This window comes from Oryx dammah, unplaced genomic scaffold, assembly GCF_014754425.2.
Source record: "Oryx dammah isolate SB20612 unplaced genomic scaffold, SCBI_Odam_1.1 HiC_scaffold_2, whole genome shotgun sequence".
Classification (NCBI taxonomy): Eukaryota; Metazoa; Chordata; class Mammalia; order Artiodactyla; family Bovidae; genus Oryx; species Oryx dammah.
In genome coordinates this window covers 180,109,953-180,124,335 of record NW_024070186.1, presented here as the reverse complement: position 1 = coordinate 180,124,335, position 14,383 = coordinate 180,109,953, and positions in this window count along the sequence as shown.

Sequence of the window (14,383 nt, the reverse complement as noted above, 5' to 3'; positions counted from 1 at the left end):
ACCTCTTCAAGGGAATCCATCTTGGCTAAGAGATGTGTGTGCACACAGGGAAGGATCCTGAGATGTACTATATACAGACTGTGAACCAGGTAAATAAAAATGTTTGGTCAAAGGAAAACTAGGAAGAAATGCCCCATGTAAGAGGTGTAAACTCCCATGACGGTGCGACTCTTTCTCTGAGCCTGCCCTTGTGTCTGTCCACACATACTGTACTCTTTTTTTCCTCCTAATGTGTACTATACTTGTTTCACAACTTCCCATCTCTGTGGGAATTCTTCTCTGCAGAGCTGAAGAGCCAGGGCGTTGTCACTGACCAGTGGTCTACTGGCTAGGATTTGGTGTTCTCACTGCTGCAAATTGACCTCAGTGTCTGGCCGGGAACCAAAGGCCTGCTTCAAGCCACGTGAAATCAGAACCATGGCTTCCATGTCCTAGAAACAAAATAGGGGAGAAAGGAAAAACAGGCATGAAGAGATGCTTACATTCCCACAGAGGCCAAGTTTATTTTATAAATCAAAAAAGTAACATGAATAACTAAAGGATCGTGAAGAGACCATATGAATGTTTTAGTCTTAACTCCCACATCTGATTCTGAGACAGGAGCTAGACGAGCCCCAGGACTAACACCTGGAGTTCATCCCCTGCAGATGGAAACTCTGTAACAGCAGGATAACTGGAGAGGTTAAGCCCTGCTCAGATAGAAGACAAAACACCACGTAGTTCTCATTCTCAAAGTCAAGGAGACCTTGCCGACTATAAAAGCCCTTTGGAGGTCAAAGAGGGAGTGATGTCAAGCTAACCACAGGCCTCTTCCCTGGAACCCATCTTGGCTGAGAGATAGGCACACACCCATGGGAGGATTCTGAGGTAAATAAAATATGGACTCAGAACCAGGCAAGTCAAAATGATTGGTCAAAGGAAACCCAGAAGAAATGCCCCATGTAAGTGATTTAAACTGCCATGAAGGCAGGAGTCTCTCTGCCCATGTGTCTATCCACATCCACTGTACTCTTTTCCTCCTAATAAACACTTTTCTTATTTCACCACTTTCCCTCTTTATGGGAATTCATTCCTTCAAAGCCAAAGGGCCAGGACCTTGTCACTGACCACAGCTCTAGCACTCTCACAGTCACTGCCCGACCTCAGTGTCTGGCCAGGAACCAGAATGCTGCTTCCAGCTGATGCAGGCCAAGGCCACTGGAGATCAATTCCTCTTTCGTACAGGGAAGCTAGTTAGTATTGACTTCAACAAACTGGAAACTACAGAGCCATTGAAAATGTGAGGATAACTTCTTGGTTTATGGAATTGGAAGTACCAGCTCAAGACCTAGAATAGAAATTCTCAACCTTGGCTACACGTTAGAATGACACCAATACCCAATCTTCTGCTAGACCAGTTACATCAAAATCTTTGTGGATGAAATCTAATCATTAATATTTGAAAGCTCCCCCAACAGTTCCAGATTGGAAAGTTAAAGTTAAGTGGAGAATCTAAAATGAATAGCAGATATATTTAAAATAGATAACCAACAAGGACCTACTGTATAGCACAGGGAACTCTGCTCAATGTTATGCAGCAGCCTGGATGGGAGGGGAATTTGGGGGAGAATGGATACATCCATATGCATGGCTGAGTCCCTTCGCTTTCCACCTGAAACTATCACAACACTGTTAATTGGTTATACCCCAAAACTAAATTAAAAGTTTCAAAAAATTAAAGATTAAAAAAAAAAAAAATGAAGTGAGCAACAGAAAGTGGAAAGTAAAACTTAAGACAGTTAAAGATCCAAGAAAGAACAACAGAGGCTTAGCTGTGCAGGTGGGGGTCAGCTAGGCTGTTTAATGGGACAGGACAAAAGGAACATTGGTATTTGTAAGCCTCTGCTAAGATGCCCATATTATTTTCTGGGTCTTACCTCACTGAGGGGACACAGAAAGATCCATTTATATTCACTCATCGCTTCTTTAAGCAACCATTTACTGTCACCTACATCACTTCCAGCATTGTGGTGGATGGTGGAGCTACAGCAATTAATGAAACCTAAATGTATCCTCCAGAAGTCAATAACACGGCAGAGAAACAACTAATTATGGTCATCAGAGTAAATCTTCTAACAGACAAAATTAGAAATAGCTGTGGGAGCAGTGAGGAGGGAGTGATACAATTAAATCAGACTTATGGCCATGGAGAACCAGAAAAGACTTCAAGGAAAAGGTAATTTTTGAGCTGAGATTTCATATGTGAGTAGAAGTTTTCTGGATAGCAGTAGAAGGTAACAGGAAGGAGGCAAGGAAACCAGAAAGAAAGAAAAATCATATATATGAAGAGTTTGTTTTGACAACTGTGTCAGTGATTATGACACACTGTATGGGGTAAAGGGTAATAAGAGATAAGACTGAAAAGGAAAGACAGAGCTAAATTTTGGAGACCATTGACTGGAGGAGTTTGTACTTTGTGGGCAATGGTACCATTTACCAAAACATGGAACAGAGGAGAAAGAACAAGTTAGTAAATAAAATAAGCTCAGTTTTTGACATGAAGTTGCCCATCCTACTTCCAACAATTGAAAGAAGACTCTCAACTAACTTTATTTCTCTTAAGGGTATATAAAAATAAGTCTCTGAGTTGCTTTAAGATGGAGACAGAAAGATCCTTGGGGAAGGAATCAGTTACTTTTCATGACAGCAATCTGAAACTATTAATAATGATCTTTACATATTAAATTATTTATATTTATTTAGGTTCAGTCATTGAGTTTATAAAAACCAAGGATTGTGAACTCAAAGGACTTTTGGGCAAACAAGTGATGCAGATCAGGGGGTTACTGAAGTGAAAGAGAAAGTTTAAGTTCTATCAAAAAAACTAAACTCTTACTTAGCTCCAAATCTTTTTTCCTGAGCTTTAATACAGGGTCTGCATTGCCAGATCTTCAAATATTCCAAAGTAAGTCAAACTTTTATGTACATGGATTCTTATATAAACTCTCCCATTCTTACATACTGAAAAGTATTTCATTAAAAAAAAAAGTACACTGTGTTAGCTGGCAGAATTCATTCATAATCGCAGAACTCTTAACATTCTTGAAGCTAAAAGTTTACAATTTGAGATAACTTTGTAAGGAGTTCCAAAAGTTTCTTTCAGTTACAAAATTAGCTCTTGTCATTGGCCTTAAGTCTCATTCTTCCAAATCTCTCAGAATCTATGCTGTGCCAGGAATTTAGGAACGAGACCCTGTTCGATTCATCCATGTCTTTTGTTATTTTGCTGATTTCAATCATAGCCCCATTCAACATTCTTGTTTCTGAACAAATACTACAGATGACTCTATGTTCATAGGACAGTAATTCTATAGATATGGAAAGTTTGTAGCTAAAGTTGCTACAATATCAGGTCATCTAAAATGAGTATGATATCCTCACATTAGAAGAAACCAGAGTCAGATAGATAAAATGTGTGACTCAAAGATAATAGAAAGAGTTTCTGTCAAAGTGAATTTGAGAATAAGCTTTGTAGAGTATCTCATGCCTGGACTGAGGGCTCATTGTGTGTTTGATTAATCTGTTCTTGGTTGCAGCAGTTAGCTATTTCTGCATAACATAACAACCATAAAATATCAGTGGAATACCTTAATAGGTAAGGTATTCTCACTCGTGTGTCTGCAGGTCAGCTGGAGTTCAGTTGTCTTCAGCTGCACTCTAGTGTAGAATCTAGTTCTAGAATCTAGTTCTAGATTTCAGATCTGGCTCAACTCATCTGACATAGCTCTGCTCCCACTTCTGGGGCCCAGGCTACCTGGGAAGAATAGTGGCTACCTGAGGAGCAAGCAGAAACATATAATGCTCTTAAAGATGAGCCCAGGCTCACAGTTCATATGCTATCATTTCCATCTATATTCCTCAAGCCAAACAAGTCATTTGGCAAAACACTACTTTAACGGAGCATCAAGTACACACCCCATAGAGATCTGGATAGGAGGAAGAAATGAATATACACTAAATATTAATCATATCTATCACAGTATTCATTGAGGAAATATATTGAGCATGGCACTGCATCAAGCACTTCATTTTATTAAAAGCAATCTTCACAAGAGCCCTGTTAGTGTACATAATCACCTCCATTTTACAGGTAAAGAAACTGAGTCTCAGAGAGATTAGATAAGCTGATGAATGGCACACACACTTGCTAGTAAGTCTGTTACTAGGACAGACTTTGAAAACAGATCACCTGTGCACTTTGTAACACTGAGCCTTTCTCTCTTCCACATCTAGAAGTCATTACCCATCTTCAGAAGCTCAACACATTTTTGAGTCTTTGAAATGTATCACTGGTATCAATAGTTGATCTTTGTCTGCATGCTGGACAGTCACAGTCATGATCAAACCCCTGTATGGGCAAACCCCTGTGGTTATAAGACATAAAAGGAATAGAACAGAAAGGCAGACAGGACTGTAGCAGGAAGACTGGCTTCTTACACGGCAGCAATCCCATCCATATGTTCCTAGATAGAAATTGCAAAAAAAAAAAAGAAGAGAGAGAGAGAAAATGTAACTCTGAGCCAAAATAATGTGCAACCATTCGGTGACATGATAGCTGTTTCACATTACAGTTTAGCCTTTGAGTAGAATCATAAATAAAAGAGAACACTTATTCTCTTAAAACACAGTTCCGGAGGCCATATAAATAAATGGAACTGATTCAACGTGGAAGTTCAGATAGAACAGAAAAAAGACCATGACATTAAGTCAAATGCTATTCTCTCTCCTTTGTACTAACACAGACTCCTAACCAGAAAGGGCAAGACTTGGCAAAGGCACTGGCCACAAAGGGATGTGTGATGAATTAGGTCCTGAGTCAGAGATCATTGATTCCTCTGATGTTCTTCTTCTGATAAAGAGGTAGCCTAATCTTCCTATCAGCTTTTATTGTACCTTAAATCTTAATGCTGGATTTCCAATTTGGTCCTCATTGAAAGTTGCTGTTCTGATAATTTTCTGATTTCATTGACTGTCTCTAGTGATGGAGGAATCTCCTTAATCTAACAAAATCTTTTTCCCCGGAATTAAACCCCCGGACGTGAATTTGTTTCATTCTCTCTGTTAAGGATGACTTCCAAAAAATTCATGAAGGACCTGCTGATAGGCCTGGCTTTGCTGTCCACAAGCAAAGACTGACCAATCACTGTGCTTTCATAGAGAATCTGCATTGCTGCATTTTGAATGTGCCAAAAGAAGTTGTATTTTTATGTAAATGGATTTTTATGTGAATTCCCAGCTGGCATTTTAATCATTAAGGGAAACTTATAAGTAGCTTCAGACTCTCAGCCCCCATCAGAGGTCAGGAGGGAAAGGGTCTAAAGATACCTAATGACAGATATGTCAATATCAGCATCACTTTTAGGTATCTGTCCCTGAATACTGCCTTCTCCATGGATAGTCAGGAGCACAGTAAACAACTATGGTGTAGTCCAGGGAGTCAGAAAACTACCATCTGTGGGCCAAATTTGGCTCACTGCCTGTTTTTATAGATAAAGTTTTATTGAAACACAGTCACGATCATTTATGTTTGGTCTATGCTGGTTTTGTACTGTAACAGCAGAGTTAAGGACTTACGACAAGAGACCATATGGCCCACAAAGCCTAAAATATTTACAATCTGGCCATTTGTAAAAAAAAAAAACGCTTTCCAATCTTGGGATAGTCCTTTGGCTATCTCAGTTCAGTTCAGTCACTCAGTCATGTCCGACTCAACGACCCCAAGGACTGTAGCACAGCCAGGCTTCCCTGTCCATCACCAACTCTTGGAGCTTGCTGAAACTCATGTCCACTGAGTCAGTGATGCCATCCAACCATCTCATCCTCTGTTGTCCCTTCTCCTCCTGCCTTCAATCTTTCCCAGCATCAGGGTCTTTCCTAACGACTCAGTTCTTCACATCAGGTGGCCAAAGTATTGGAGCTTCAGATTTAGCTTCAGTCCTTCCAATGAACAGCCAGGACTGATCTCCTGTAGGATGGACTGGTTTGATCTCCTTGCAGTCCAAGGGACTCTCAAGAGTCTTCTCCAACACCGCAGTTCCAAAGCATCAATTCTTTGGCACTCAGCTTTCTTTATGGTCCAACTCTCACATTCATACATGACTATGGGAAAAACCATAGCTTTGACTTATACAGACCTTTGTAGGCAAAATAATGTCTCTGCTTTTTAATACGCTGTCTAGGTTTGTCATTGCTTTTCTTTCAAGGAGCAAGCGTCTTTTAATTTCGTGGCTGCAGTCACCATCTGCAGTGATTTTGGAGATCAAGAAAATAAAGTCTGTCACTGTTTCCACTGTTTCCCCATCTATTTGCCATGAAATGATGGGACTGGATGCCATCACTTAGATATCTAAGCAGAGAATTGTTCAGGTTCCTGAGCTGAGAATTATCTTCTGCACAGCTCACTGTCTATCAGTTTTTAGGGAAATATTCTATCTTCTAATTTGGGTGGTGATATCATGTGTTTAAAGCTTAGATAATATATCAGTTTTAAGATATGTCCTAAGATGTATTCATATATCTTATATTTTACATATGCTTATATATATAAATGTATATTCTTGGACAATCTTTCCATTCAGAGGTTGGATCTGTGGCCCTTTCTCTTGAATCTAGGCAGACTGGTAACTCACGTGTAACAAACAATGTGGCAGAAGTAATGCGGTGTGACTGCTGACTCATGCTCGTGTTCAGCTGTGTCCGATTCTTTGCAACACTTTGGACTGTAGCTTGCCAGACTCTCTCTGTGGAATTTTTCAGGCAGATTTTCAGGCAAAATGCTATAGTGGGTTGCCATTTCCTCCTCCAGGAGATCTTCCCAACCCAGGGATCAAACCCACGTCTCTTATGTCTCCTGCATTGGCCGGCAGGTTCTTAACTACTGGCACCCCTGGGAAGCCCCACAGCACCATGCTGATATCTGACTACAACTGATAGAGATCTCCAGCTGTGCGTTGCCTGAATTCTTGACCCATAGATCATGAGAAAACTTAAATGGCTATGTTATCTTTTATTGTGGTTTAAACAAAAAACAATAAATTTACCATCTTAACCATTTTTAAGTGTACAGATCATATTGTTATACAACAGAGCTCTAGAACATTTTCATCTTGCAAAACTGAAATACTTATTAACCATGAATTTCCCTTCCTCAAGTCCATAGCAATCACCTTTCTGCCTCTGTATCTATGATTTTGAGGATTTCAAAATGGATGGGAAGAATCATACAGTTTTTGTTCTTTTGTGACTGGGTTATTTCACTTTGCATAATGTCCTTAAGGCTCATTCATACTATAGCATGTGAGAGAATTTCCCTTTTTAAAGGCTGTGTGATATTCCATTATACAGATATTCTGCGTTTTCTTTATCCATTCATCAGTCTATGAACATCTGAGCTGCTTCTATTTCCTGACTATCATCAATAACTGTGATGAACATGGGTCTGCTAATATCTGTTTAAAATTCTGCTTTGAATTCTTTTGGATATATACCCAGAGGTGAGATTGCCAGATTATCTGATAAGTCAATTTTTAATTTTTTAAGGAAACTCCATACTGTTTTTCAAATTACCATTTTATCTCTCTATCAACAGTGTACAAGGTTCACTTTTCACCATATCCATGCCAATACTTGTTAACGCTTATCTTTTTGATAATAGCCATTCTAACAGGTATATAATGATGTCTCATTGTGGTTTTGGTTGGCATTTTCTTATGAGTAGTAACACTGGGCAACTTTTAATGTGTGTGTTGGATATATTTTTGCATACATTTTTGGGGAATTGTCTGTTCAAATTCTTTACTCAGTTTTAAATTGACTTTTGTTTTGTTTTGTTACTGTTGTTGTCGAGTTATAAAAGGTAGCACATCATATACCCTTTCAGACGGACAATTAACTTTCCAAGAATCTTAAGAAGATGTCTGGGAGATCGTCTCCATTAAACAGTAAGATTTTCAAGAAACTGAGGGATGTCTTCCCACAAGAGCCTCGTAGGAAGCTTAGGGTAGAAAAAGACTTATTTTAAACAGATTTGCCATGCGCCTTTTGCTAGTGGAGGAGATTATAAGTTGACATAAAGGAATTTCTTCACATTTCTAAAGGAATTGTACTAGATGTAACTGAAAAGTCAGTGAGAGCACAAAATTTAAAAAGGACATTAGCCCCCCAATCTTTTATAGGAAGAAATCAGGCTAAGTGGTTTCCTCAATTGAAAACATGAACCAGTACTCACAGAAAAGGAAGAATGATCCTGAGAAAGAAGAACAAGTGTGGAAGAATCACACTTCTTAATTTCAAACTATATTACAAAACTATAAAGTAATCAAAACACTATGCTACTGGCATAAAGACACATAAAATCAATTGTAACAGAATGTGATAGAATCAAGAACCCAGAAATAAACTCATGCATATATGGTCAACTAATATTTAATAAGGAAACTAAGAATATTCAATGGGGAAAAGATAGTCTCGTCATGGTTTTGGAAAAACTGGATATTCACATGTAAAAGAATGAAACTGGGCCCTTATCATAAACCGCTCACAAAGTTAACTCAAAATGGATTAAAAGCTTAAATATCAGACTTGAAACCATAGAACCCTCGGAAAAAAACAGAAGGGGAAAAATCCTTGACTTTGATCTTAGTAATGATTTAATGGACATGACACCAAGTACACAAGCAACCAAAGAGAAGTAAACAAGTGTTACTATATCAAACTAAAAAGCAAAAGAACAGCAAAAGAAACAATCAGCAAAAGAGAAAGACAGGCTATGAATGGAAGAAAATATTTGCAAAGCGTCTATTTCACAAGAGTTAATACCCAAAGCATACGAGGAACTCACACAACTCAAAAGCAAAAAAAAAAAAAAAAGGCAAAAAAAACAATCAAATAATCCAATTAAAAATGGGCGAAGAACCTGAATAGAGATTTTTCCAAAGTTATTCAAATAGCCAAACAGGTACATGAAAATGTACTCAACATCAGTAATTATCAGGAAATGATAATCAAACCCACAATAATATCAACTCACACCTATTAGAATAACTGTTATCAAAAAGACAACAGATAAGTGCTGGGAAGGGTGTGGGCAAAGTGAACCATTGTACGTAGTTGATGGGAATATAGATTAATGTAGCTAGCATGGAAAAACAGTATGGAGGGTTAAAAAAAAACAAAACTGAAAATAGAACTACCATAAGATCCTGCAGTTTCACTTCTGGGTATATATCTGAAGGAAATGAAATCACTATTGTGAAGAGATCTCTTTTCCCCATGTTCAGTGCAGCATTATTTATAATAGTTAAGACATGGAGACAACCTAAGTGTCCACTGATAAATTAATGGATAAAGAAAATGTGAACACACACACACATTTACTCAGCCATAAAAAGAAGGAAATCCTGCTATTTGTGATAACATGGATCAAACGTGAGTGTATTACAGCAAGTGAGATAAGCTTGACAGAGAAAGACAGATGCTGTATGATCTCATTTATTTTGTTGTTGTTCATTGCTGTTTATTCACTAAGTTGTGTCCGACCCTTGCGACTCCATGGACCATAGTCCACCAGCAACTCTGTCCATGGGATTTCCCAGGCAAGAATACAAGACTGGGTTGCCATTTCCTTCTCCAGAGGATCTTCCCAACCCAGAGATTAAACCCGGTCTCCTGCATTGCAGGCAGATTCTTTACCACTGAGCCACAGGGGAAGCCCCTATCTCACTTATAAGTGTAATCTAAAAAAAAAATTTTTTTTTAATATTCAGGAGTAGAGAGCAGATTGGAGGTTGGAAAAGATAGGAGTGGGTGGGCGGGTGGGGGTGGGGAATGGGTGAAGGTAGGAGTCAAAGTGTACAAACTTCCAGTTTTAAGATGAGTAACTTCTGGGGATATAATGTTTAGCATAGTTAACTGTACTGCACATTTGAAAGAAAGTGAAAGTTCCTCAGTTGTGTCTGACTCTTTGTGACCCCATGGACTATATACAGTCTAAGGAATTCTCCAGGCCAGAATACTGGAGTGGATAGTCTTGCCCTTCTCCAGGGGATATTCCCAACCCAGGGGTCAAACCCAGGTCTCCCGCATTGCAGGCAAATTCTTTACCAGCTGAGCCACCAGGGAAACACTGCACATTCGGAAGTTGCTAAAAGAGTGGATCTTAAAAGCTCTCATTGCACACACAAAAACTGTAGCTATGTGAGGTGATGGATGTGTTAACCTTATTGAGTAATCATTTTGCAATATATCATATATCAAATCATTATTTTATATACCTTAAACTTACAAAATATTATATGTGAATTATATCTCAATAAAGCTGAGAAAAGAAAAATGAGGAAGACTGACTCAAAGTGTAGAAACAGAAGCTCAGAATATGAATGCCAGAGCCATGCTGAACAACTTCCAATGTACAAGCCATTCACTTCTCCAGGGGATCTCCCTGACCCAGGGATCAAACCCAGGTCCCCCACATAGCAGGCAGATTCTTTACTGTCTGAGTCACCAGGGAAGCCACCCTCAAAGTACAAGACTGAGTGCAAGGAACTGGCATTTGCCTGGCTAGAATTCAGAACTGTGATGGACTGGGGGCTGGTACATATCTGTCTCCCACACACAGCTTTTTTAACTGAATTGCCTACTGTGGTCATTTTATCCTTAGATCACCATTGTATCTTAGAAGTGCAATAAGGCAGATGATTTGTCTCTCTAAGTCTTTAAATTTAGAGGACGCACCCTGACCGGGATCTACTGTAGATAACAAAATCCTGAAGTCTGAACCTGATACCAACTCAGGCTGAACTATCATTTAATAGATAGCATCAGCTTTCAGTCATGTGAGTGAATAAACTTTGGAAAAAATAAAGCATTATAAAAAAGGGGAAGTATATTTGAAAAGGGGCCAAGTAGAAATTACAGGAGAGTAGCTTCCCTGGTGGCTCAGACATATTAAAATCTCAATGATAAGAAAAAATGGAGATTAAGGAGATATGCTTGACACCTTTGTAATTTAGCAAACTTAAAAGCAAGCTTTTTTGGACCACAGTGACATCACCTATTGTTTAAAATAGCATCAGGCAACTTTCCTTGCTTCCTGAAGGCCAACCAAAAGCTGACCTCACCACCCCACCTCACTTGTACCACATACTGAGACTGACCAATGAAAAAGTGACCCAGAGGCCACCTTTGTGTTCACTTTTAAACATGGCTCAAAGAAACTGTTAACTTCTCCACATTTTGAGTTAGAGAGCACTATTTGGGTCACCAGTTGAGCAGCACAGTCTGCCATGCTCAGTCACCCTCTGATCCCAGACTGAGCAGCAGAGGCACAGGTAGGACAACATAGAAAAGAAACTACCAGTTTGCCAAGTTTATCCTAAACCCGAGCCTATCTTAAGATGTTTGCAATGATTCCTTTAAAAAAATATTTATTTTAATTGGAAGATAATTAGTTTACAATACTGTGGTGGCCTCTGCCATACATCAGCATGAATTAGCCACAGGCATACATGTGACCCTCCCACCTCCCTCCCCACCCCATCCTTCCAGGTTGTCGCAGAGCACCTGCTTTGGGTTCCCTGCATCATACATCAAACTCCCACTGGCTATCTATTTTACATGCAGTAATGTATATGTTTCAACACTACTGTCTCAAATCATCCCACCCTCTCCTCCCACTGTGTCCAAAAGTCTGTTGTTTATATCTGTGTCTCCTTTACTGCCCTGCCCATAGGATCATTGGTACTATCTTTCTAGATTCCATATATATGTATTCATGTATGATATTTGTCTTTCTCTTTCTGACTTACTTCACTCTGTAAAATAGGCTCTAGGTTCATCCACTTCATTAGAACTGACTCAAATGCATTCCTTTTTATGCTAACTGCTACTGCTAAGTCACTTCAGTCATGCCCGACTCTGTGTGACCCCATAGACGGCAGCCCACCAGGCTCCCCTGTCCCTGGGATTCTCCAGGCAAGAACGCTGGAGTGGGTTGCCATTTCCTTCTCCAATGCGTGAAAGTGAAAAGTGAAAGTGAAGTTGCTCAGTCGTGTCCAACTCTTAGCAATCCCATGGACTATAGCCCACCTGGCTCCTCTGCCCATGGGATTTTCCAGGCAAGAGTACTGGAGTTATAGCTGAGTAATATTGCACTGTGTGTATGTACCACAACTTTATCCATTCATCTGCCATCTTTATCCATTCATCTGGGTTGCTTCCATGTCCTAGCCATTGTAAATAGAGCTGCAATGAACACTGAGGTACAAGTGTCTTTTTCAATTCTTGTTTCCTCAGGGTATATGCCCAGTAGTGGGTTTGCTGGATTGTATGATAAGTTCTATTCCTAGTTTTTTAAGGAATCTCCATACATTTATAATAAGAATACTTTTAGTCCAAAGTAGCATCTGCTGTTTTTTAACTACCTGTGGCAGGAAGATAAACTTCTTGGTTTTGATTTATCAAACCCACAAGAGAAAATCAAGCCCTTGTGACTGAGGAAAGGGAAAAGGGAGGAAACTGAGATTTGGACCCAAATAGCAACCAAGTAACAAGCAGAATTAGTTGTAAATGGTATTTTACCCATGTAGCTTTTAGAAGTCATTTCAAGATGGAAGATAGGGGACTTCCCTGGTGGTCCAGAGGTTAAGACTTCATGCTTCCACAGCAGGAGGCATGGGTTCAATCCCCGGTCAGAGAACTAAGATCCTGCGTGCCATGTGGTTCAGCCAAAAAGAACAAAACAAAACTGAAATCACTGTGACTTTAAAAAAAAAAGACTGGAGGCAATTAAAGGAGTGGGGATTAAAGGCATCTTCACCTCTGTGCCTGTGTTGGGTTCAATCTTGCCAACTTTACTCACCATCTTCTATAAAATAGCTGGGACATTGAGGGGAAAAAATTAGCAAGGAGGAAGTAGGAAGGAGAGGGACATTGGCACATTTAAGGTCACTCTAATCGATGGCATCACTGACTCAATGGACGTGAGCTTGAGTGAACTCTGGGAGTTGGTGATGGACAGGGAGGCCTGGCATGCTGCAGTTCATGGGGTCGCAAAGAGTCAGACATGACTGAGCGACTGAACTAAACTGAACTGAACTGAAGGAACAAGAACGAAGTAGGGATCCTGTTAGGGAATCTATTAGTTTCAGCAGTATTTTTTGCCAAACCCATTGCTGGCCATGATCCTGCTTCCTCAGGACAATTACAAGGAAGAGCATCTGGCTTGCTTCTATAAGCAGAAGTACACCCCTGAAAATCAAGGGGGACTTGAAACTGGAAAAAACAATTATTAATGATGCATGTTTATGTAGGAATGACAGTTCTCTGAAACTCAAACACCTTGTCATTTGCACACCCAAGTCACAGGACACCATGAGCCCCACAAGCAGTGTCGTTGAATATCAAATTTTGTGTTTCAGGCACCATCCTCTCAGGGGAACCAACCAACACAGAAAATATCAGTGCAGACACATGCATGGTTTTATCCAGTAGAGATGCTTTCTACCAGTACCACAGGGTTAAGTAACACAGCAATAGTGGCAGGGCAGGGAAGACAGAAACAGGCAGGGCACAGAGAAACTTTACCCAAGATATTAAAAGACCCAGGGAATTAATGGGGAAAAGAAAGATGGAAATGAAAGAAGCAGCACAAGAAAAAAGAGAAAAACTAAATAAGTAGGAAAACAGAGAGGATGAAAGAAAGGAAGAAGGGTAGTTTAAAATGGAGAAATGATGAAAGTAAAACTATTTTCATCAGTCTCATAGTTTTCAGAGTACAAATCTTTTGCCTCATTAGGTAAGTTTATTTCTAGGTATTTTATTCTTTTTGATGCAATGGTAAATTGGATTCTTTCTGACCTTTTGATGTTAACGTGTAGAAATGCAATGAATTTCTGTGTATTAATTTTTTATTCTGCAACATTACTGAATTCATTGATGATTACCAGAAGCTTCCTGGTAGTATCTTTAGGGTTTTCTATGTGCAGCAAGTCCCCTACATAAGAACCTTCAAGTTATGAACTTTCAATGATGTGAACATGTGTTTGCATGTCTAATCATGTAAGTTAGTTCATGTGCATACTCTACAAGTGGTTGTGCCCTTATGTACTTTACTGTACAGTACTCTATGGAGTACGGTAGTATAGTATCTTTATTTCAAGTGCAGAATGTCTGGAAGCAATGGTAATGTAGCTGGTACTACTGTACTTTTGTAAATCTATTATAGTACAATAGAATAGAATTGTGTTAGTTGGGTGTCTAGGCTAACTTTGTTTGACTTACAAACCAACTGGACTTATGAATGTACTTTCAGAATGGAATTCTTTCACATGTAGGGGACTTACTTTAT